We start from the raw sequence: 23,563 nt of genomic DNA on the forward strand, positions 1-23,563 counted from the left end.
ATTTTCTTACATTCATAAGAGATTGTTAGATTTAACAATTTCTTCAATAAATTTGTCTTTTCTGAACAAAGCGCTTTGTTTCATGTTGCCTGGTATCTTACCACTGCCAGCTCCTTGCTTGCTGAAGTATTCCAATGGTAGCAGAGCGTGGTTGCATGGTTGAGTGAGATATCCCACCAGAAAAGGCATAAAAAGGCAAAATTTATTTTGTACAGTTTTTTCTTGTGTACTGCACACTTTTCAAGTGTTTTTGTTCCCAGCCGATAATCAATCACGGCTGTAAGAGATTAGCTCAGGATTGTGCAACTGAAGAAAGACCAATTAGTATATTACTTGCAAATCCAGAATCACACAGTTGAGGCTGGTGCCAATGACTTGGTGCAGTGTTTCCAGAGTGCAGCTGAGCCTGCAATCTTCAGTGGTGTAAGTTAAGCAGTCGTTGCTTGAGTCTCTTCCCAGTGTGCAATACAATATTGATCTGCTTCAGGACAATTAACTATCACAGTCTCAGTTATTTGAGGTGTAAATTAAGCTCGATTGAGGGGTACAGGATTTGCATGAAATTAATACTAATGTAAATCAGGGTGTAGGAATTGATATGTTTCAAGAAAAGATTATGGAACTAAAAGATTGTGCTACTCTATAGCAGTGGAAAGAAATTTCAGATGCTCAGAGAGGGTAATGACGATCACTAGTCTAAGTCTATTTCACAAAATAGAGGTAGTACGAATATATGGAGGCCTTTTAATCGTTTACCTAAACCAGTTATGGCTTTTACATAATGGATTACTAAATTGTCAGTAGAGGCTAATGACCAAATTGTATAATTTTTGTTTTTGGCAGCAAGCCCTTCAAATCCACGATCTTGCAGCTCTTCAAATCATTTATTCATTAACTAATGGGCAGCTGGATAGTATTATTGATCAAGTTATTCGAAAAGGGGAACATTTAGTGATTTCCATGGTAGGATTGTTAACTAATGTTCGTCAAATAGACTGACAAACGAGTTAATTAACAACCCTATTTTTGGGTTCAAGATAAACACGAAATCTTTGTGAATGATACTGAAAATATTACGTGGACTCAATTACCATTATGTGTTGAGGTTAACGAAAATCGGGTTGTTGGTAAGTGAAATGATGTGGACAGAAGGCCATTCATGGGAGGTTTCTACTAATAAACCTAATAGTTTTCTTGACTTGGATCAAGTTGTGTGAGATATAGAACATTAATTTTGCTGGTCAGGAGTGAAAGAGTGTCACTAAGCAAAAGAATAATTTGCCTGGAATCTCTTCTCAGTACCACAAGAGTGGCTCAAGTGTATGAAATAGCGGCGACTTTAAGGTGTGATAAAAAGCGACATTTTGCTTGGATTTCTTCGTTTGGATGTGAAAAACATAAGGAAAGATAAAGTTTATGTGAGTGAGGTTGGGGGAGCCAAGTTTGATGGCCACCCAAGAGGTTTAACCACTTATGTGGAATCAGTAAGTCCTTGCTATCCTTTATCTGTGCTGCTCTTAACCATGAACTGGTCTGTGGACTCTTAGATTCAGGCAGCAATATTTCTTTGCTTAATTATGACTAGTTTCTCAAGAATAGAAAGATTTGTAAAATTTCACGCTGCGAAACCACTAGGTACACAGTTTCAGACTGGTAATGGCCAGTCATTACATTTTTTGCGGAAGATAGGTGTTAATTCAAAAACTCAGCTATTCTCAGGGCCTTTTAAAATCTTTGCCGGTGAACATTTGTCTACTGATTTCCTATTGCGCTGCGATTTCTTAGAGAAGAACGGTTGTATCGTAGACTACACTGGAAACAAGTTAATCTTTAAATTTCATTCAGGTAAGGATTGTAAGTAATGTAGTTGTAGTCAACTGCCTTTCGTCAATAATGTCAGTTGCAGTGATTTTCAATTTTATGTCTGACTTTTGTGGGAAGATTAAACCCAACAGTTGTCAAGCTTATTAAGTGAGTTTCCTGGAATTTTGACCAAAAGTATGTGTACCTAATAAAATCAAGTATCTAGCATAACTCGTTGATTACACTCCAAGTGCATAAATCACTTTACTAAGTATCACCACCCAAAATTCACGTGTTAAGGCAGCTTAATTGTTCGGTGGTCTTGTACTTGCCTGTATACCTTAGCAATGTTTTTGGTTCTACAAAGCAATGGCGGTGGTTGTAGACCTATTGTCGACAGCCGAGTACTTAACCAAAAGGTAGTTTCAGAATTGGTGCTTTTGCATGATTTTCACATATTTTACTTAGTTTTCTGGAGTGCTCTACCGTTTTGAATCTGAATCAAACCTACCAACAAATACCTATAGCTGAAAAGTTTACACCTCCGACTGATTTCTGGACTGATTGGAGCTTGTTTGTGTTCTACAGAGATCTCTTCAGGTTGTAAACTGATCTTCTAGATTCCAACTTGGGCAAACTGAAGTTCAGTTATGTGTACAAATACTTTAATGATGTGGTTGTTCTCAGCAAGATCCTTAGTGTGCACCTTTAACATATTAGGCAGCTGTTGTCCCATTTTAGAGTGATGGGATTAACAGTGAAATCTACTGAGGCTAATTTAACCTGTGACGAATTTTGTGGGCCACCCAGTTTTAGCCATTGGGGTTAAAACTGATAGCGAGTGCATCCCTCCTCCGCCTTTTGATAAGAAGAAAGTTGAAGAGTTTATCGGAATGGTTAACTTCTTCAGGAAGTTCACTCTGAACTTCGCCCAACTAGCGTCTCCCTTAAATCAACTTCATCGTAAGGGAGATCTGCCTCAGTGGCCAGATATTCAGCGATCAGCTTTTGATGCATTGAAGCAGGCTCTCTGTAATATTCCACCCAGCCATCCCGGACTTTCAACGTAAGTTTTTCTCCCCAGACTGTGCATCCAACTCTGGAGTCGCTGTTGTTCTGTTACAAAAATTTGATCCAGACCATCTGCGAGTCATTTAGGCGTCAAGGGTTCTTTTGGCGGCAGAGGTTCCACACTCCATGTGTGAGTTGGAAGCATCAGCATCTTATTTCGCCTGGACCAGTTTAAGTACTATTTTGGGCATAGACACTTCCCATTACAATTACATAATCGGTCAGTAAGCTGCATGCTGTCTGGGCCCTATAACAGTAGCAGGATAGCACACTGGGCAGTTTGAATTTCAGATTTCCAGTTAGCTGTAAAACATATGAAGGGTTCTGACAATCAGCTGGCCAATGCGCTAAGTCGTACGTTTAGTGGGAATCAGACGTCCACTGAAAACATACACTCAGGCGCTAATCTTCAGTGTAGTACTGCTGTACTAACTAAGATTCCACCCCTTGAAGGAGCAATAGGTACAGAATCAAGCTTCAGAAAAATAAGGTGCAGTTTCTCAGTGGTATGCAAGCGGCTGGGTATCACTTTAATAATGGTCTCTTATGTTATTGCGCCCACTATGAAGGCAAATTAAAGATTTATAGAGCTTTGCCTCCCCATAGAATTAATCCTAGCTATATTTAAGTATTTTCATTATTCTTTGTGTGGGGATCATAATAAAGATTAAAGATTACTTGTGCATCTGTTAATTCCGACCTTGGAAGTTGGTCAGGAAATGTAAGGAATGTCTGCCCTACCTAATCCACATTATCGTCATGGTTTGTCATGTTCTAGTCGGGAATAGAGGCTATTGGACAAATTATTTGTGGATTAATTATGGCCACTTCCACACACTAAGAGTGGTCACAAGTATATTTTTGGCGTGGTGGATGCTTTCAAGCAGTTTCTGTGCCTTGTTCGAAGTGGTTCAAATGGCTCTGATCACTATGGGACTTAACTTCTGAGGTCATCAGTCTCCTGGGACTTAGAACTACTTAAACCTAAGGACATCACACACATCCATGCCCGAGGAAGGGTTCTAACCTGCGACCGTAGCGGTCGCGCGGTTGCAGACTGTAGCGCCTAGAACCGCTCGGCCACTCCGGCGGGCTCTGTGCCTTGTACCAAGTAGGGATATGACTACTGGTTTAACAATGTTCAACAACTTGTTAAAATAGTTTTTTAATTTGGCTGTCACATAGTTCACATCTGGAAATTTTGGCATTTCTGTCTTGGTAGCATCATACTGCATATCATCACTGTCCCTTATTATCTTCAACCATAATTTTCTGCATGCCTTAAATCAGAACCTTAAACTAGTGCTGATTATTTATCATAGGCAATCTCAGAATAGCTGGGATAAATCCATCAACCGGCTTAATTTTGCTTTCAGTTCCGCTGTGCCAGAGATGCATAAGACCGCCGTCATAAAGATAACGCTTGTGTACCTGATTAACTGTCTGATATCCCATCTTCAGTCCAACAATCAGCTCCTCTCGAGGAAACTGATCCTGACACCATTAAAAGAAACTGGAATAAGACTGTTGATAACATTCGTTTCGCACACAAGCGGGATCTTGTTCCTCGTAAAAAAAATTTTAAGCTCAGGGCAAGGGAGCAGACAAAATGTCTGCCAATCTGTTGTCATATGTTGTTGGACCACGTCACATTATAAAGAAGCGCAACGCGGTTGGACTCCCAGCTAAACATCTGGCTGTCGATGAACTTCATAGGATTTATCTGTCAGGTCAAGGTTGGTATCTCTTATAATGATTTCGAGGCCAGTGGTGCTCAATAAAAACGGAGGACAAGGCCTTCAGCCCGATTATCCCCACTCCATCCCAGGTTTGACTTCAAGAGGGGAAGGGATGACCTGCATGCATTTCAATATGAAATTGAAAGTGCAATTTAATCTCTTTACCTGTATATCTAAGCGACTGCCTCCTTCAGATCTGGCCAGGAGGCATGCGTGCTCTCTACCTCGCTGGCTAAAAAGTGATGCACATGAGATCACTCTTAGCTGTTCTTCACCAGTAACTGCGGGATGGCCATCCGAAGGCAAGTGATGTCCTTTATGTGGTGCATGGATGCTATCAGTTGAATGCCAGTTTACATGCCTTGAAAGCACGTTGCTTGGATGTGGTAGAAGATGGCCTGGGAATTTGATCTATTATTTGATGTCTACAGAATTCAAGGGCAAAGTGGGCTACTAAACCACAGTCATAGGCACTGGTTGCACTTATCTGTGAGCACCTTAGTGTGTAGACTACACAAACAATTTTTCAGAGCTACCTGCTATGCTGTAGTGTTCTTTATTCAATGTGCTTAGGTTTGAGTTAACCTCGTTTTATTTAAAGAGTTTATTGGTTCCCATTTGGTTAAATGCCGTTGCTAAAGTTGTTTACAGAGTTTGAGACCTTTTACTAATTTATCAGTCTTATTTTTGAAGGTTTTCTGTAAATTATTTTGTACTCAGGTCAGGGTAAATTCTATTTTACTACCCGCTGTTTAGTTGAAACCATGGAGATACTGTTGTGTACATTTTATTTATACATCCTTTTATAGAACTAACCTCATTTATTTGTATTCTACTTAAAGATTTCAAATAATATATCTCTAATTTATGTAAAGGTTATATTTTAATTTGTTTTATAGTGGTTCAAATGGCTCTGAGCACTATGGGACTTAACATCTATGGTCATCAGTCCCCTAGAACTTAGAACTACTTAAACCTAACTAACATAAGGACATCACACAACACCCAGTCATCACGAGGGAGAGAAAATCCCTGACCCCGCCGGGAATCGAACCCGGGAACCCGGGCGCGGGAAGCTAGAACGCTACCGCACGACCACGAGCTGCGGACGTTTTATAGTGGTTCATTAACTGTTCTGATCTGCTGTGCTTGTAGGTGTAAACTAATATATTAACTAATTGTTTAGTGATGGTTGACGAAATGTTTTGGAACATCCATTAATTCAAATATTTTCTGTGTATTCTAGTGACACCTGAATTCCTACTGTGTTTTATTGAAATTATTTTGTGACAGTAACTGTACACAGTGTCATGTTGTCAAACCTCAACTGAAAACGTCTCGAATTCCAAATACCAAAGATTTATTACATTCATTAGAGGTTGTTAAATATAACAACTTCTTCAATAAGTGTGTCTTTTCTTGTTTTGTTTTTTTTCTTTTTGTGGTTCGGTGCCCTTCCAATTGCCAGCTCCTCACATACCAAGTATTCCAGTAGCGATGCTAATGGATTAAGAAAATCGCGATATCGCTCTTCTTCACCTCCAAGTATCTGACTAAATACTTTCTTTTGTAGGCAATATTAGGAAATTGACTATGACAGGTTCAGTTGATAAGAGATAATGGCGAATCACAGGCTGTAAAATTTATTACTGAAATTGTTATTCAATTCAAATCAGTGAAACTATAGTTTTAGTAACATCGCACATGCCACAATACAACATTAATCATTTCACACTTTAAGCCTGTAAGGATGCAACACTCATAATTGGGCTGAATCCATTACTCCCAAACATGCGTGTTACACGTGAGCATGGCCAATCAACGATAACAACAGACTCCAATTTCCAACTCGTTAATACTATTCTAAATAATATGAGAATGTAGCATGTGTAGTTAGCCTAAATACATTATCCAAACATACACATCTCAATGTGTACATTTAGTGAAGATGGCTGACCATTGTCAACACACTACCATTACTACGCGATTCCAAGTGCGTGCAAGAAACCAAATGACAATCCTAATTCAAAAAGTTTTGTCAGTGTGCGAAGATCACAGTTATATTCTGGTGACAGCTTATGCAGTGATAGCTCCACGAATATAAACCACATACTCTGTGGCTAAGCAACAAATTAAAAAAACAAACAAATGTGTCACACCAGCTGAAAAATGCTCCTGACATCGCACAAAAAGGTGAATATGCAATTTTTCAAAAAACTGTGGCAGGAAAGGGGGGAGCCAGATGCCTCAATCCTCATTCTGCCGCCCTCACCAAAAATGTTGGGATGCGAACATTTCTGTACTCTTTTAACGCAAAACATTCCAAATCCTTTTTCACAGTCTCTCTTTGTAATGAAGCCTTCATACTCAGCATCTCCCTCTCACTGCCACTGTGTCCCTGTCCCAGCCTCCTTTCTATCCCATTAGCACATTCTCCTGTCTGTCTCTCTCACTATTACTGTCTTCGTCCCTTTTTCTCACTCTTCCTTACCATTGTCTCCTTCTTCACTACTTTCACGGCCTTTTTGTACCAAGGCCATTGTCTTCGTCCCATTCTTTTTGTCTACCATTGCCACAGTCTCCTTCATTCTCGTTGACAGTCTACTGTCTGCATCTTCAATCATCATTTTCTCCTCTCCACACATGTCCTTGGCGATGGTTTGCTCGGTGTTTTTACTCCCAGACTGGGAAACTTTAACACATATGTATAGGGGATTGGAGAAAGAGGGCAATTTTTTTTTATGTTGAAGTACACCAGTCCAGGGGAAGGCGAGGAGGGAAGGATCCAAACCCGCACAGCCTGTGTATGGTCTCCATCATCCCCGTTTTTCATTTCCACTGTCTCCTCTCTCTCTCTTGTGCTCCCACTACTATTGTATCCATCCATCTCTCTTGTTCTTTTACTGCCATTGTCTTCTTACATCTCTCTTTCTCTCTCACTGCCACTTTCTTTCTACCACCATCACTATCTTCTCTCCCTTTCTCTCCCACTGAGATTGTCTGATCTCTCTTCCACCATCACCATATCTCTGCCACTCTCTCTCTCAACAGAGAAAAGCGTGAATATTTTGACATGTCAAAAATTTTTATGAGGAAGGCGAAATGTGGGCTGAGGCAGCTAGTTCCCCATTTTTCTGTCAGTCTTTTAAAGAAGACCATATTTGCTTTTTTGCCCTGGCAGCAGAATTTTCAACTGACTCCCTTCTTTTCCCTGTTACAGGGTAGTGTGCTGCTGGTACACTGCATGATAATTGTAAGGAACAACTGATACTTGCTAAAGAACGACTTCCAGTTGCTACGAAACAACATATAATTGCTACAGAAAACCCGACCAATGATAGCAGAAGGAAATGTAGAAGGCGGGACTTGTTAATTGCAGCGAAGCCTTTGCGTGAGCGCCCAGTATGCATTCGACAATTCATGAAGTTTGGTGTTTGACGAAGTTTGTTGCGAAAGCGATTAGCGTGACATTCCGTTTGCTACAGCAACATGTCTGCAAGACGCCATTGGAGTGATTACGATAGTGGACGAGCAGTTGGACGACGCGAACCTGATCAAAGTGTCCCTACTGTGAGCACAGTAACGGGTGTGTCCAGAAGTGTCGTCTCGCGATTAAAAAGGACGCTGAAGGTGGAAATTCTATGCGAAAGGATGTCGTAGACAGGCCACTACACAGCAAGAGTATGGACACGTAGCTCCAGTGGCGATAAGGAACAGACTTTCCATTCCTAAAAATATCACTACTCTAACAGTACACATCTCTCTGCCAGAACCATTTCACAGCGATTACATCAGGCTAGTTTGTATGCTCGGAAGTCGGTTAAGTCCATTCCAGTTCAACTAGGCCATTGTCGAGAAAGAGTTCGTTGGTGTAAGTAGCATGTTTTTTGGGCTGAACAACAGTGGCCCAGCATGATGTTCTCTGACTAAACCTGCTTCAGTGTTGCAAGAGATTCTGGCCACCTGTTTGTTTGGCGAGACAGGAGAACACGTCACACACCACAGAATGTTCATGAACGTCTTCGATCTGGCTTAGGCTTCATGATGTGGGCAGGTATTATGCACAATGGCCAAACACCGCTGCATACTTTTGTACAAGGAACCGTTAGAGCACAGCTGTATTGCAGGGAGATTATCCTGGATCCATCTGTTTAGGGCATTGGTTTTCAAACTGTGCCGCCCCCCACCCCCTCACCCCAATCAAGGGGTGACCGGTACCAAGTCATTATGATTAGCCCTTACGACTAACTGTATACCGGGTACCCAGAATTTCCTACAGTAGCAGAATATTGTCAAATGACTTTTCACAAAATCCAAAGGAATTTCATATGTAAAGGCATCAAAGTTAGTGCCCAGTCCCTGGTGAATTAGACAGGAACTGAAACTGAGGGTAGCAAAGCAAAAGCTAAATTCCATAACTCCATTTTCAAATGTCCCTTTACAAAGGAAAACCCGGGAGAATTACCCCAGTTTAATTCTCGTACCACGGAAAAGATAATGAAATAAGTGTTGGTGGAAGTAATGTTGAGAAACAGCTGAAATCGTTAAAATGGAACAAGGTTCCAGGCCCCGATGGAATCCCTGTCAGATTCTATACTGAATTTGCGGTTGAGTTACCCCTCTTCTAATTATTCCTCGAACAAAAAACCGTGAAAAGGCACAGGTCACACATGTCTACAAGCAGGGTAGTGGAAATGGATTTCGAAAACCGAAAACATCGAACATATGATACCCAACTCGCTACGGTCGCAGGTTCGAATCCTGCCTCGGGCATGGATGTGTGTACAGTCCTTAGGTTAGTTAGATTTAAGTAGTTCTAAGTTCTAGGGGACTAATGACCTCAGATGTTAAGTCCCATAGTGCTCAGAGCCATTTGAACCATTTTTGATACCCAACTCGCATTTTTCTCACATTACATACTGACTTTTTGCATCAAGGCAACCAAGTATATACAGAGTTTCTTGATTTCCGAAAAGCATTTCACTCAGTACCACACTTACGCTTATTGTCAAAAGTACGGTCATATGGGGTATCAAGTGAAATTTGTAACCGGACTGAGAACTTTTTGGTAGGGAGGACATTGAATGTTCTCTTGGATGGAGAGTCATCGTCAGATGTAGAAGTAACTTTTGGGTGTGCCCCAGGGAAGCATGTTGGGAACCTTGCTGTTCGCCGGCCGCGGTGGTCTAGCGGTTCTGGCGCTGCAGTCCGGACCGCGGGACTGCTACGGTCGCAGGTTCGAATCCTGCCTCGGGCATGGGTGTGTGTGATGTCCTTAGCTTAGTTAGGTTTAAGTAGTTCTAAGTTCTAGGGGACTTATGACCTAAGATGTTGAGTCCCATAGTACTCAGAGCCATTTTGAACCTTGCTGTGCATGTTGTATATTAATGACCTTGCAGGCAATATTAATAGTAAAAGTGGGCTTTTTGCAGATATGCAGTTATCTATAACGAAGTACCATTTAAGAGAAGTAGCGTAAATACTCGGTCAGATCTTGATACGATCTCAACGTGGTGCAGAGATTGCCAACTTGCTCTAAATGTTCAGAAATGTCAAATTTTGCACTTCACAAAACGAAAATACATACTATCCTATGCCTATAATATCAGTGAGTCACTGTTGTAATCGGCCAACTCATACAAATAGATGGGTCTAACACTTTGTAGGGATATGAAATGCAATGATCACATAGTTTCAGCCGTGGGTAAAGCAGGTGGTAGACTTCGGTTAGGCCGGCCGTTGTGGCCGAGCGGTTCTAGGCGCTTCAGTCTGGAAGCGCGCGACCGCTACGGTCGCAGGTTCGAATCCTGCCTCGGGCATGGATGTGTGTGATGTCCCTAGGTTAGTTAGGTTTAAGTAGTTCCAAGTTCTAGGTGACTGATGACCTCAGATGTTAAGTCCCATGGTGCTCAGAGCCATTTGAACCATTTTTTGAACTTTGGTTTATTGGTAGAATACTGGGAAAATGCAATCAGTGTTCAAAAGAGACTGCTTACAAAGCACTCGAGCGACCCATCCTAGAATATTGCTCAAGTGTGTGGGACCCCTACCAGATAGGACTAACAGCGGATATTAAACATATTGAAGGGCAGCACGAATGGTCACAAGTTTGTTTGATCCATGGGAAGGTGTCACAGAGATACTGAGAGAACTGAACTGGTAGACTTTTGAAGACAGATGCAAACTATCCCGAGAAAGTCTATTAACAAAGTTTCAAGAACTGGCTTTAAGTGATTACTCTACCGATATACTACAACTCCCTATGCCTCGCTCACATAGGGATAGTGAGATTAGAATAATTACTGCACACACGGAGGTATTCAGACAATCATTCTCCTTGCGCTCCACACGTGAATGGAACAGGAGGAAAACATAATAAATGGTACAATGGGACGTGTCTCCTGCCATGAAAAAAAAAAGGCTCAAATGGCTCTGAGCACTATGGGACTTAACTTCTGAGGTCATGAGTCCCCTAGAACTTAGAACTACTGAAACCTAACTAACCTAAGGACGTCACACACATTCATGCCCGAGGCAGGATTCGAACCTGTGACTATAGCGGTCGCGCGGTTCCAGACTGTAGCGCCTAGAACAGCTCGGTCACACCGGCCGGCTCCCTGCCATGTACCTCACGGTGGTTTGCAGAGTATAGATGTCGAAGTAGATGGAATTCGTTGCGCATGAGCACACTAGAGGTGCGAAAACTTCGCCGATCGTCTCACGTCGGCCCGATTCGGAACACTTCGTGCCAACTGTCTTCCTAATAAGGTTTCTCACAGCTTCAAAGACATAGTAATTGTAACCAGTAGTGGCTTTGTTGCTAAGTGGCAGTGGTGCATGAGTCTTAGTTGGACTGAGTTGTTCAGCCAGTGTCGATCAAACGAGCAGTTAAGCCATGCATAATTTTAACGTGAATGTTAACTGTCGGCTTGTAAAGCTATTTTTTGCCTAATTTCGTCATGAGTTTGCCGAAGAAACGCAAATACAGTGACGAGTACTTGAGCCACTGTTTCGTTGCTGTACAAAATAGTGGTGTCGACCAGCCTCAACGTGTTATTTGTTACGAAGTATTGAGCAATGATGGCACGAGACCCTGACGTCTCGAACGGCATTTGTGGACTAAACATAGCGCTTTCAAAGGTAAGCTGATGGAGCTTTCTGCTGCAAAATGTGCGAGTTCGAAACTATTAAGTTGGCTAGTACTGGATTCATTGCTCAGTCGTCTGAAAAAAGGGGGGATGGGAGGGGGGTCAGCTGCACTCCCCTCACTGGATAAATTCTTGTCTACAGAAAGCTGCTGATCTACAAGTATCTTAGTAAATGCAATGAAGTATCACCAGCTCTCCCACCCCCTTTCCTCCTTCTGATCTTAAATTTGCAACCTAATGATATGTCTGACCTTGAGTTGACTAATAATAATTGTTTTAGTATGTGATTAACAATGATGAACTGTTTTCAGTTATTACAACACTTTGCAGTCCTGTCACTTCACTTAACAATGTCTTAATTTACAACTTGAGAAACATATATTACATTCACAGACAATCGTAGTCTCTTTCATTTACTTCATTATCAAAGTGCTCATTAGGTTGCAAATTCCTATGAGTTATCACTACTCATCGTAAAGGCCAAGAAAAGTCATATTGTCGGAGAAACATTTGTCAAACCCTATTTCTTGAAAGCAGCTGATATTGTTCTTGGACCAGGAAACAAACAAAAACTTTCACAAATACCTCTCTCTGGCAAGTCAGGGAAACGTCAGATTGTCGATATGGTGCAAGTCAGGTGGTGCAGGCCTGAGAGAACCAGGATTGTTTGCAATGCAGTTAGACGAGAGTACAGATGTTGCAAATTGTTATCAACTGTTAGTTTTAGTTCCACACATATCAAACGAAACAATTAAAAGCTAGTTGCTATTTTCTACAGAACTAACGACTACTTCAAAAATAGTTCATTTAATGACAGCGATCTCAGCTGATAGAGGCGCTTGGATCTCGCTCAGGATTCGTGCAGTTGGTCAGAGAAAAGAATCCAAATATTCTTTCAGTTCACTGTGTTGTACACCGTCAAGCTTTGTCAGCTAAGACGCTTCCAAATGAGCTCAAAGTCGTCTTAAAATTATGCATCAAAATTGTGAATCATGTTAAAAAGAGTGTGTTAAATACTCATCTTCTTGTGTCCCTTTGTGAAGATTTGAGAACAGAACACAAAAAATTGCTATTTCATACGGAAGTACGTAAAATCTCAAAAGAAAATGTGTTAGATTATTTGGACGCGGAGATGAAGTGATTCAGTTTTTGGAAATTCAGAACCAAACTGAATTGTATTGTGGAACTTCGAAAGACAAGTGTTCAAGCTGTGTTGACTTATCTATCAGATATTTTCGATTCATTAAAAATGGCTCTGAGCACTATGGTCATCAGTCCCCTAGAACTTAGAACTACTTAAACCTAACTAACCTAAGGACAGCACACAACATCCAGTCATCACGAGGCAGAGAAAATCCCTGACCCCGCCGGGAATCGAACCCGGGAATCCGGGCGCGGGAAGCGAGAACGCTACCGCACGACCACGAGCTGCGGACTCGATTCATTAAACTCACTGAACTCGAAACTGCAAAGTGGAGATTCAGACATAATTTATCACAGTGTATAGGTACTGATAAGTTGCAACTCTGGAAACGTAAAATTGCAGACTTCAATTATCCCTGTTTTCCCAAATTATTTGTAATCCTGGAAGAAACACTCTTTATGGAAGTCTTTAAGCAAACTGATACTCCGAATAAAACATTAAATCATTTGCAGCATATAACTGATGAATTGAAACGCTGCTTCCCTAGCTCGTTTGTCAACAGCTTTTACAGGTAGGCAATAGATCCTTTTCATATGCTATTCAGAAACACTGCAAGAACCAGCTTTGGAAATTAAAAATGATTCTGCAGCTAAATTTGACTGTGAGACGATGGATAAACTATTATTTTGAGTAAAATATCTGAAAGTTTATCCCAGCACAGCAAAGCAAGCACTGCAGCTGTACTTACCATTTTCAAGACTTAACTCTTCAAAATGTCGTTTTCAGCAGTTATGGTAACGAAAACGAAATACAGAAGCAAACTCAGTATTGCTAGTGATTTGCGTTGTGGACTTTCTTCTATTCAATCAAGAACTAAAAATCTTTGCAAAAGTATGCAAGTTTATCTATCACAGAGACTTAATTATTTTCACAAGATTTGCTAAAAATAAGCGCCGAACTTGAAATTAGCCATCTCTGTAACGCGCAGAACCCGAATTTCCATACAAATGCTTGTATTGACCATTTTAGAGAATAAGTGCATATGTTGAAGAATTTTTTATTTAATATCTTGTATTTAGAAATTTATTAGAAATACAAATAATTTTCTTGGCTTCAATGGAGATGCTACAGTAACCTGCAGAGGTATAAAGGGTGCTCTCTTATCTCATGTGAATTATGACCAAATTGAAGATAATGTAAAATTTATGATAATCTAGTTAGAACTGAAAAATTTTGGCAATTTTTGGAGGACTTTGTTTCATAGAATTGTGTGTAAAATACAACGCAACAGGTCTAAACTATTTTCTTCCCATGTCTATGTTAAGATGTTAGTCGACAAAGCAAGAATGTTTCCTTGTCACCCACAAAGGAAAGTGGCCGAGGGAACTACAATACGCGCATTTTTAGTCGTTCTCCTCGTGTTATGTTGGAACAAATCGAACATTTCGTATCGATAAACCTCTTTTCCCCATGGCGCCACCGTCAAAATCTTACTGTTGTGGTACCTTTAAGATACGAGGAAAGTGGTGATGTGTTGTCTTATTTTGTCTGACGTTGACAATTTAAAATATAACGAAAAGAACGATTAATTACTAGCGGTAATAACTGTATTAAAATAAAATTATCTGACACGACCTAAAATGCTGAATACGTTTTTGAAATGTTTTTCTCTACTAATTGCTTAGTGCTACAACACGTTTAAAACGGTTTCATTTTCCATGATACCTGCGACTAACGCATTTGAAGATGAGCATCTAACTGTATAATACGCTATCTCGAATCTTTGCTTCCGTGTCATATTTATATCGCTGCAGCTTTTTGGTACGATGCAAGCGAACTCGTCAGTTGGCAGCTGCGAACGGAGAGAGATAAACATTCCCTTCTCGCGTCACTCCTCACTGCATCGACAACTCTCTCTCTACTCCACCTACACGGTCTTGAGATAAAACACTTTACTTCAAATGTTCTTACTGTAACAAATGTTCCACCTCTCGTAATCCAATGAACGCGTGAACATCATTAAAAATTTGTGTAGAACTGTGAAGCGTACTCACAACACTTACCAGTATTGCAAGATGAGACCTTGTCCCAAAATGAATTGAGGAAACAATTTTTAAGAATAGAATTTTTGTTGTGGTAGTTGTATGCGCAATTTTAGTTTAGAGGTTTACCTCACAGCCGTGAGCGATGCAGAAGGAGTGTTGTTTAGCTGCCGTGTTCGTCAGAGGGGGGATGTTGACTTGGCTCCACATCGGTGGTCCCAACTCACAACTGTGTGCACTTCGTACGGAACACAACTGGTGTCCGACGGCCAACTTTTTTGATAAAAGCATGTGCCAAAGTGAAGTAAATATAAACATAAAAATGAAACTGAATTCTGATGTTGCATGTCTTTAGTGTTTTCTGTTTCATTATGCAATTTTAGAGTTGTCACAGTTGCATGCATGTTTAAGATATGATAGTGCATGGAAAATGGGGCTCTAAGAATGAGTCTTTATGACCCCATGTTACTTCTGTGCGGTATTTACACCGTGCAGGCTGATCGGTACAAGGCACGCATATCACTTTCATGTTGGCTGTGCCGAGAGAGAACTTAAAACATACGCGTTTCCTCCTTCACGACCCACTCTCCTCACCAAGTCCTTACTACTTCCCATTTTCACTCCCCCCCACCCCCTTGAAGACACTGAGCTACTCAGAGACATTTTCAGGTGTTTGCTGTAGGTAATACAGTATTATTATTGTGAAAGGGGGGGCGCGCGAAGTTTCCATTTTTGGCAGTAGAGGGGCGCGCCAAACAAAAGTTTGGGAACCCATGGTTTATGAGTTCGTTAGGTCCTGACTTTATGTTTATGGACGACAGTGCTCTCTTACACAGGACCGCTGAGGTGTCGGACCTATTGGAAACTGAAGAGAGTGAACATATGGAATGGCCTGTGTACTAACCAGATCTGAAAATTATGCAGCGTATCTGGAGTGGTCTTGGCAGACGTGTTTTTCAGTGGACATCCTCTCCCCGAACGGTCCAAGAAATGACATCCGCCTCGAGAGAGGAGAGGAACAATATCTTCCAAAGGCTCCTCAACTGTTTGGTAGCCAGCTTAACAAACTCAAATTGTGCATTAGTGCCTGAGGACGGCCTGTACCTTACTGAGAGTGCGATAATCGACCTATGTGAAATGTCTGCTATCTTGCTTTCGTCTGTGGTGAAATCTGTAACATTTGTTGTAATCAGTGGAATACTCCACCTCTATTACGTATACTGTGTTTCACATCGTCCATCATTGCCTGTGGTTATTCCTGTTCAACAATGCCTTTGTTCCTTAGCAATTGTCAAGCAGTGTGTAAAACGAATTCTGTAGGTCAGTAAATTTTGACAGTTTACTTGTATACTTCAATACATTTACATATTTTGACACATATACACAACAAATAAGTACACATAATGTATGGTTAACTCAAAATCTTGTTACATCCAAGCAAGTTCGCTTAACACTACCTTTCATAAAAATGCATAACATTTTAGGATTATCCTACAGTATTCCAAAAATGTGGTGTCTGATTTGTAAGGCCAAAGAATTTGATATGACAAAATAATTTTTGTAAGTTTCTTCTGCTACCAGGTAGCACCTCGAATAATTTCCAGCAAGACAACCTATATAAACGTGAAGCGACAGCGGGTCATAAAGTTTTATTTGGGAAAAAACGGGGACTAAAATACAGTTTGTTGATCTCAGAATCCTTTTGATGAACCCAGAACCCTTACGACGTGTTCACTACGTCATTTAAAACTATATTTGCGCCTCAAACCGGATATTCCGTGCATAAGTACCGTAAATTTGAACGTTCGGATCTCGGTAACTAATAATGACATCGAAAACTGTTTCAAGATTTCCCGAGAACATCACCTCAAGAAAACTTGCTAAAAATTTCAAAGATTTACCATTAACAGAAGTTGTAGAAGTGGTCATCCCCAGAAACGGTACTTTTGATGCCCGAAACTCGTGTTCTTCGTGTGCATCTTGATAACGGATAATGATTTTCCAAATCGAGAAAACGGCGTCTCTAGATAAATGTCTAAAGAATGCAGAGTTAAAATTTAAGTCATTTTCTGTGGTTGTTAAGATAATGGCGGCCCACGGTGCAAAAGCGGCTAATAACCGATTTTTACTGTTTTCTGCATCAGCACGGTAACTTAGAACCTCTAGATTTAGTTAACAGACACTAATATCGAAAAAAGTTTCGGAAGTTCTCCGAGATCATAATCTTAAGAATATATTGTAAAAATTTCGACTATTTGCCACAAATAGCTTCTACAGAAATAGCCATCCGCCAATTGGTACTTATGGTACTCAATAATCATGGTTTTCCGGTATTTTCGGGAACTGCCCTTGAACAAATGCTGCTTTTATAAGCCACCTAAGGCTCACCCTGTTTAAATTTTGACCCTGTACTGTAGAATAGCTACAGTATGCCCACTCTTACGATAGGTGCACAAATGGTCGCTAGACCAAGGGCTATCGAAAGCACTAGATCCCTTATTTCTTTGATTAATAGAACGCGAGAGCTGACTGCCTGAAAAATCGCATTTTCACGATCGGCCTTTTGTAAGTGTCTTGGATGGACCAATACTCTGACGTGGGAGGATATACAGTACTGGCCATTGAAATTGCTACACCAAGAAGAAATGCAGATGATAAACGGGTATTCATTGGACAAATATATTATACTAGAACTGACATGTCATTACATTTTCACCCAATTTAGGTGCATAGATCCTGAGAAATCAGTAGCCAGAACAACTACATCTGGCCGTAATAACGGCCTTGATACGCCTGGGCATTGAGTCAAACAGATCTCGGATGGCGTGTACAGGTACAGCTGCCCATGCAGCTTCAACACGATACCACAGTTCATCAAGAGCAGTGACTGGCTTATTGTGACGAGCCAGTTGCTCGGCCACCATTGACCAGACGTTTTCAATTGGTGAGAGATCTGGAGAATGTGCCGGCCAGGGCAGCAGTCGAACATTTTCTGTATCCAGAAAGGCCCGTACAGGACCTGCAACATGCAGTTGTGCATTATCCTGCTGAAATGGGTTTCGCAGGGATCGAATGAAGGGTAAAGCCACGGGTCGTAACACATCTCAAATGTAACGTCCACTGTTCAAAGTACCGTCAGTACGGACAAGAGGTGACCGAGACGTGTAACCAATGGTACCCCATCCCATCACGCCGGTTGATACGCCAGTATGGCGATGAGGAATACACGCTTCCAATGTGCGTTCACCACGATGTTTTTTTTTTTTTTTTTTGCATGCGTGGGCGGTGCCGCGGCGCGGTTTAGGCGCGCTCGCCGCGGATGCGGCGCGCGAGCTGGATGTCCTTGGGCATGATGGTGTCGCGCTTGGCGTGGATTGCGCACAGGTTGGTGTCTTCGAAGAGGCCGACGAGGTAGGCCTTGCTGGCCTCCTGCAGGACCATGACTGCGGAGCTCTGGAAAAGCAGGTCGGTCTTGAAGTCCTGGGCGATCTCGCGCACTAGGCGCTGGAATGGCAGCTTGCGGATGAGCAGCTCTGTGCTCTTCTGGTAGCGCCTGATTTCTCTCAGGGCGACGGTGCCCGGCCTGTAGCGGTGGGGCTTCTTGACGTCGCCGGTGGCGGGCGCGCTCTTTCTCGCCGCCTTGGTGGCGAGCTGTTTGCGCGGCGCCTTTCCGCCGGTGGACTTGCGGGCCGTTTGCTTTGTGCGACCTTCGTGATGCTGTAAACAGAACCTGGATTCATACGAAAAAATGACGTTTTGCCATTCGTGCACCCAGGTTCGTCGTTGAGTACACTATCGCAGGCACTCCTGTCTGTGATGCAGCGTCAAGGGTAACCGCAGCTATGGTCTCCGAGCTGATAGTCCATGCTGCTGCAATCGTCGTCGAACTGTTCGTGCAGATAGTTGTTGTTGTCTTGCAAACGTCCCCATCTGTTGATTCAGGGTTCGAGACGTGGCTGCACGATCCGTTACAGCCATGTGGATAAGGTGCCTGTCATCTCGACTGCTAGTGATACGAGGCTGTTGGGATCCAACACGGCGTTCTGTATTACCCTCCTGAACCCACCGATTCCATATTCTGCTAACAGTCATTGGATCTCGAGCAACGCGAGCAACAATGTCGCGATACGATGAATCGGCTACAATCCGACCTTTATCGAAGTCGGAAACGTGATGGTACGCATTACTCCATACACGAGGCGTCACAACAACGTTTCACCAGGCAACGCCGGTCAACTGCTATTTGTGTATGAGAAATCGGTTGTAAACTTTCCTCATGTCAGCACGTTGTAGGTGTTACCACCGGCGCCAACCTAGTGTGATTGCTCTGAAAAGCAAATCATTTGCGTATCACAGCATCTTCTTCCTGTCGGTTAAATTTCGCATCTGTAGCACGTCATCTTCGTCGTGTAGCAATTTTAATGGCCAGTAGTGTAGATTACTCACTCACGACTCAGTGATGGGAACGAAACTCCTGTCATAATGCCTGGATGGACAAGTAAATATGATCCAAGCTGCGCTGTTAGCAGCATTTTATAGGTGGTGAGCACTCGAGCAGCCCAGTCTCCACTGAACATGTGGCCAAGCTGCTACAGTCTCACTGAGCAACATCGTCAACTAGGCGAAGCTGCTGATCTGCAAGCTGTCAACTACCCCTGATGGTTCTGTCCTTCGACCGGTACCTGCTGAGGCTAGTAGGCGCCATTACCTGACACAAGAGCCAGCCTGGTATTGGTTTCAACTGGAGGGTGCCCACACGTTACTGCTAGTCGCCTGCAGTGCAAGGTAGCTTGTCGCAAGGTTTTCTCTGGAGCTGTCACCCGTCTTGCGTCAGCAAGGATGCTGTCGATGCCAGCCGCTGTTACGTTGCCACAGCTTTCTGCTGCCTCAAAGTAGCCACTCGCTGCACTCTAGCTGTGGTCAGCTGCTGGGCCATGGCCATCGACCTCCTGTATGGGAGCATCAAATAATAAAGAATATTGTTGTTGAATAAGTGTTCTTGACTCCTCACTCTCTGTGGTAACAGATCCCATCCCACAGTGGTGACCATCCTACACCACTGTCTTCGGTCGGCTACCACACTGCTGTCAGAAGAGCCGGTGCCTACAAGCGACATCACAAGCGACGATCTGTGGAGTCATGTCAACATGATGAGTGAAAATGTACTGTTTTTCATATGGTAGGGTTAGGCACACAGTGTATAATCGCCTGAACAGGAGGCCTTTACATTACTCCTGGGAATGTAGGGAATATCCATTGTTGGCACATAGGAATTAGATGAATTCAGTGGCAATAAATACGACTGTGGTGCTGGTCTATGGTTCCTTTCCCATTGCGTTTTACCTTTTATTATGGTCATAGGCGTTGCAATGAACGAATCGGGGTGAGAAGGTTACCACTGCAGAGCTGCCCCAGACCCTCTTCAATAAGATAGTACAAATGCAGGCACGCAATACAGAGCTCCCAAGAAGTTGACTGCAACGAGAAGGCTAGAAAGGTCCAGTCTTCGTCCAGTAAGTCGGTATCCATTCATGAAGCTAGTATTGATACCTTTGTCTCTCCTCCTTCTGGTAAGGCAGAAGTGGATACGTCATCATTGATAGACAACTCGTTAACAGCCGTAAAACTGGAGATGTTGATCGAAGGAACAGCTTTCACATGTGACCAAATTACGTTTGCTGGGGAATGCTAAGGCATAAGCAACGTTTCACAAGGAATTAAGGAAATTCTCGACATTTGAACTTCTGATATCAGGTTTGGCGCAGTGAGACAATCAAAATAACTGTAGATATTACATGGAACAACTGAACAATGTGTCGCTAAAATGGAGAGAGTCAACTGAAAACTTTGAGGGCAAGGTTAGAAAGCTAAATCTTAACGTCACGTAAGTTGACAGAAGATGATACCAACACGATCCTTCTGCAAGAGATAGAACAGAAGGCATTGGATACATTTTCATGCGGATTGCCACTTGAGGTGTCAAGAAAAGAATAAGAGTTCTCTAATAACTCACCCGAAGCCATAGCAATTGCGATAGCACTAAAAGAGGTGCGCCCAGCGACCCGATTTCGGGATAGAAGGGGATTTTCACCGAAAGTGTTAAATGTTACAGCGTTGACGGACTGCCCTCATACAGCAGCAATAAGAAATGCGTGCGAACCGGGCATTCGGAACGGGATTTGCAGACAAACGCCAAACGGGGGCGTGATAGGTGCACATTGGGAGCGAATAGTAACTCACCATTAAGCAACAGTGGGTGCTCCAGAGTCGCCGTGTGGTGCTCCCAATAAATATGAACAGAGCCCAAATGTGTACAATGACGGAATTTTGCTTAGATAGCATGGAAGGAAGCATAAGTTTTCATTGGACACAGGTCCACAGGAGTCTGTGGCAAGCTTGAAGTTCGTGGGACGTTAAATTTTGACCCCACCGCAAGTGGAATGGTTGGAAATTACGTGTGTTGGTTGAGTTCAGCGGTGTTGAGTTTACAGGTTGGCGAAAAAATTTCTGACTGAGTATGGAAGTTCCGCCTCGCATAACCAATGGTTGTTGCACACTCCTAGGATTAGATTCCTTTCTTAAGATCACCCTAAAGTCTATTTACAATGATGTCTAATGGAGCTGGACGGTACATTGTTTCGTTTAGGTTCTACTGCTGATAATGTGGAATCGTCATAAGACACACCTCAGACGTAACGGAAGCCACTTAAATTGTGGGCACAGTCTCTTAGAATCGACTTGATCGATAGAATACTCAAGGTACAAGAAAGCTACTGCGGTTGAGTGTAAGAAATGATTTGATGGTAAACGTATTGCATGTAGTGGAGCTGCTAGAGCAAAATGAGAATTTAGACAAGGTGTGGTGCTTCATATGCAAGAGTGCTGTAGACTTACAGGAGTTAGATGATGAGCAGATAGTGCCATTCGGATTACATCATTTTAGAACAGCAGATGTGGCTTTATTCAAGGGGCTGATGGACACCAGTTTGGAGATTTTGCGGTAAGTTCACCTAGACAGAGCAAATTTGGACTCCAGGCTTAAGCAAGCCACCATTTTAGCTGCATTACGGGAGATGGCAGCACATTTGGAAAGGGCAGAGAAGATAGCAATGGAGCAATGATTTTTAAAAATGAGGGTCTGCCTTCGTGTTGTGAACTGTACCATGTAATACATTACCTGCAACCAATGGTGAAAGAATTCATTAACTAGCAGTTACAAGATGATATCACTGAGAAAAATGCTACTCTCTGGTATTGGGGCAAGGGTGATTCTACCCCACAGAGTGCCCCAAAAGTTCCATCACAATGATGTCATGACGTGGCGATGACATCACCCCCACCCTAGTGGGACACTACCCCACAGGGTGCCCCAAAAGCTCAGTCACGATGACATCATCCAACACGGCAGCCGTGACGTCATCTGATGATGTCATCCAAGATGACGGCTTTTGGTGGGATACTTTGAATTTTGGTGGGAAGATATGTTAATTGGGCTACCTCCACTAACCTAACCCTTTCCCCCAGAAATGGGGGGATGTTTAAATTCCATCAGGATAATGCAGCCTCTACTAACGTAAGAAAAATGGCGGGAAAGAAAGGGCAGTTGGGCTACCTCCAGTAACCCAAGTCATCCAACCATCACCTCTTCCTAGGGATTGGAACGAAGTTTGAATTTTGGTGGTAAAGAAAGGTCACTTAGGCTCCCAGCACCCAGTCCCCCCTGCTGGTGGACCAAACTTCGAACACAGAATACGTTTTTGAGTGTAACACATGGCTGGTCCACCTGTGAATCCTAACATTGGTCCGGATATATAGTCCATGGCAGATCCATACTCAAGAGTTAACTCGGATGTGGATCTGCATCCCAACATCGCTTTGTACATTATGCATAGCAGATCCACCTTCAAACCCTATCCCATGTGTGGCATACTGTGGATTCGCATCATAACATTGCTCCAGATATAAAAAAGGTGGATCCACATTCAAATGCTAACTCAAGTCTGCTGTGGGTCCTGGGAGCCTTCCGCAACACAAGCATATACACAGACATACAGGAAACAGAGCAAACGCTCTCCAAATGTTGAGGTGACTGGATACAATCGAGTGCAGTGCTATACTACAACTCCCAATCAGTGCATTTGGGCTAGGTGTTGGCAGCTGTGTTACATTTACAAGCAGTTTTAGAACACAGAACGAGAGGTTATGTCATGATCGCATGGATAGAACTGACATAAAAAAATCGATAGAATTGCGAAAAATGATGGGGAATAGATATAAATTGACCGAATATACACCAAAATGTGGGGAAACTGAGGATATACGTGCATGTCTTCTGGTTCGTGCTGAGCAATTTCTACATGGGAATAAGTATGCGGCAGCAAGAGGAATCTGAGAAAACGTCGACATGGAAGCAAAGGGAATCAGGGAAGCAGTCAACTTTTTTGTCGAGGTAGCATTATACTGTATGTCTGTTGAGGTACCACTGATACACGCGAGTTGACAACCGTATTTCATGCTTTTCAGGAAGGCAGAGAACCATCCACCTCTAAAATTACTTGCATCTGTGTTAAAGGATAACAGAGAGTGGACAAGGTGATAGATTGAGATGGAGCTGTA

The sequence above is a fragment of the Schistocerca americana genome, chromosome 4, assembly GCF_021461395.2.
Source record: "Schistocerca americana isolate TAMUIC-IGC-003095 chromosome 4, iqSchAmer2.1, whole genome shotgun sequence".
In the NCBI taxonomy this organism is placed as follows: domain Eukaryota; kingdom Metazoa; phylum Arthropoda; class Insecta; order Orthoptera; family Acrididae; genus Schistocerca; species Schistocerca americana.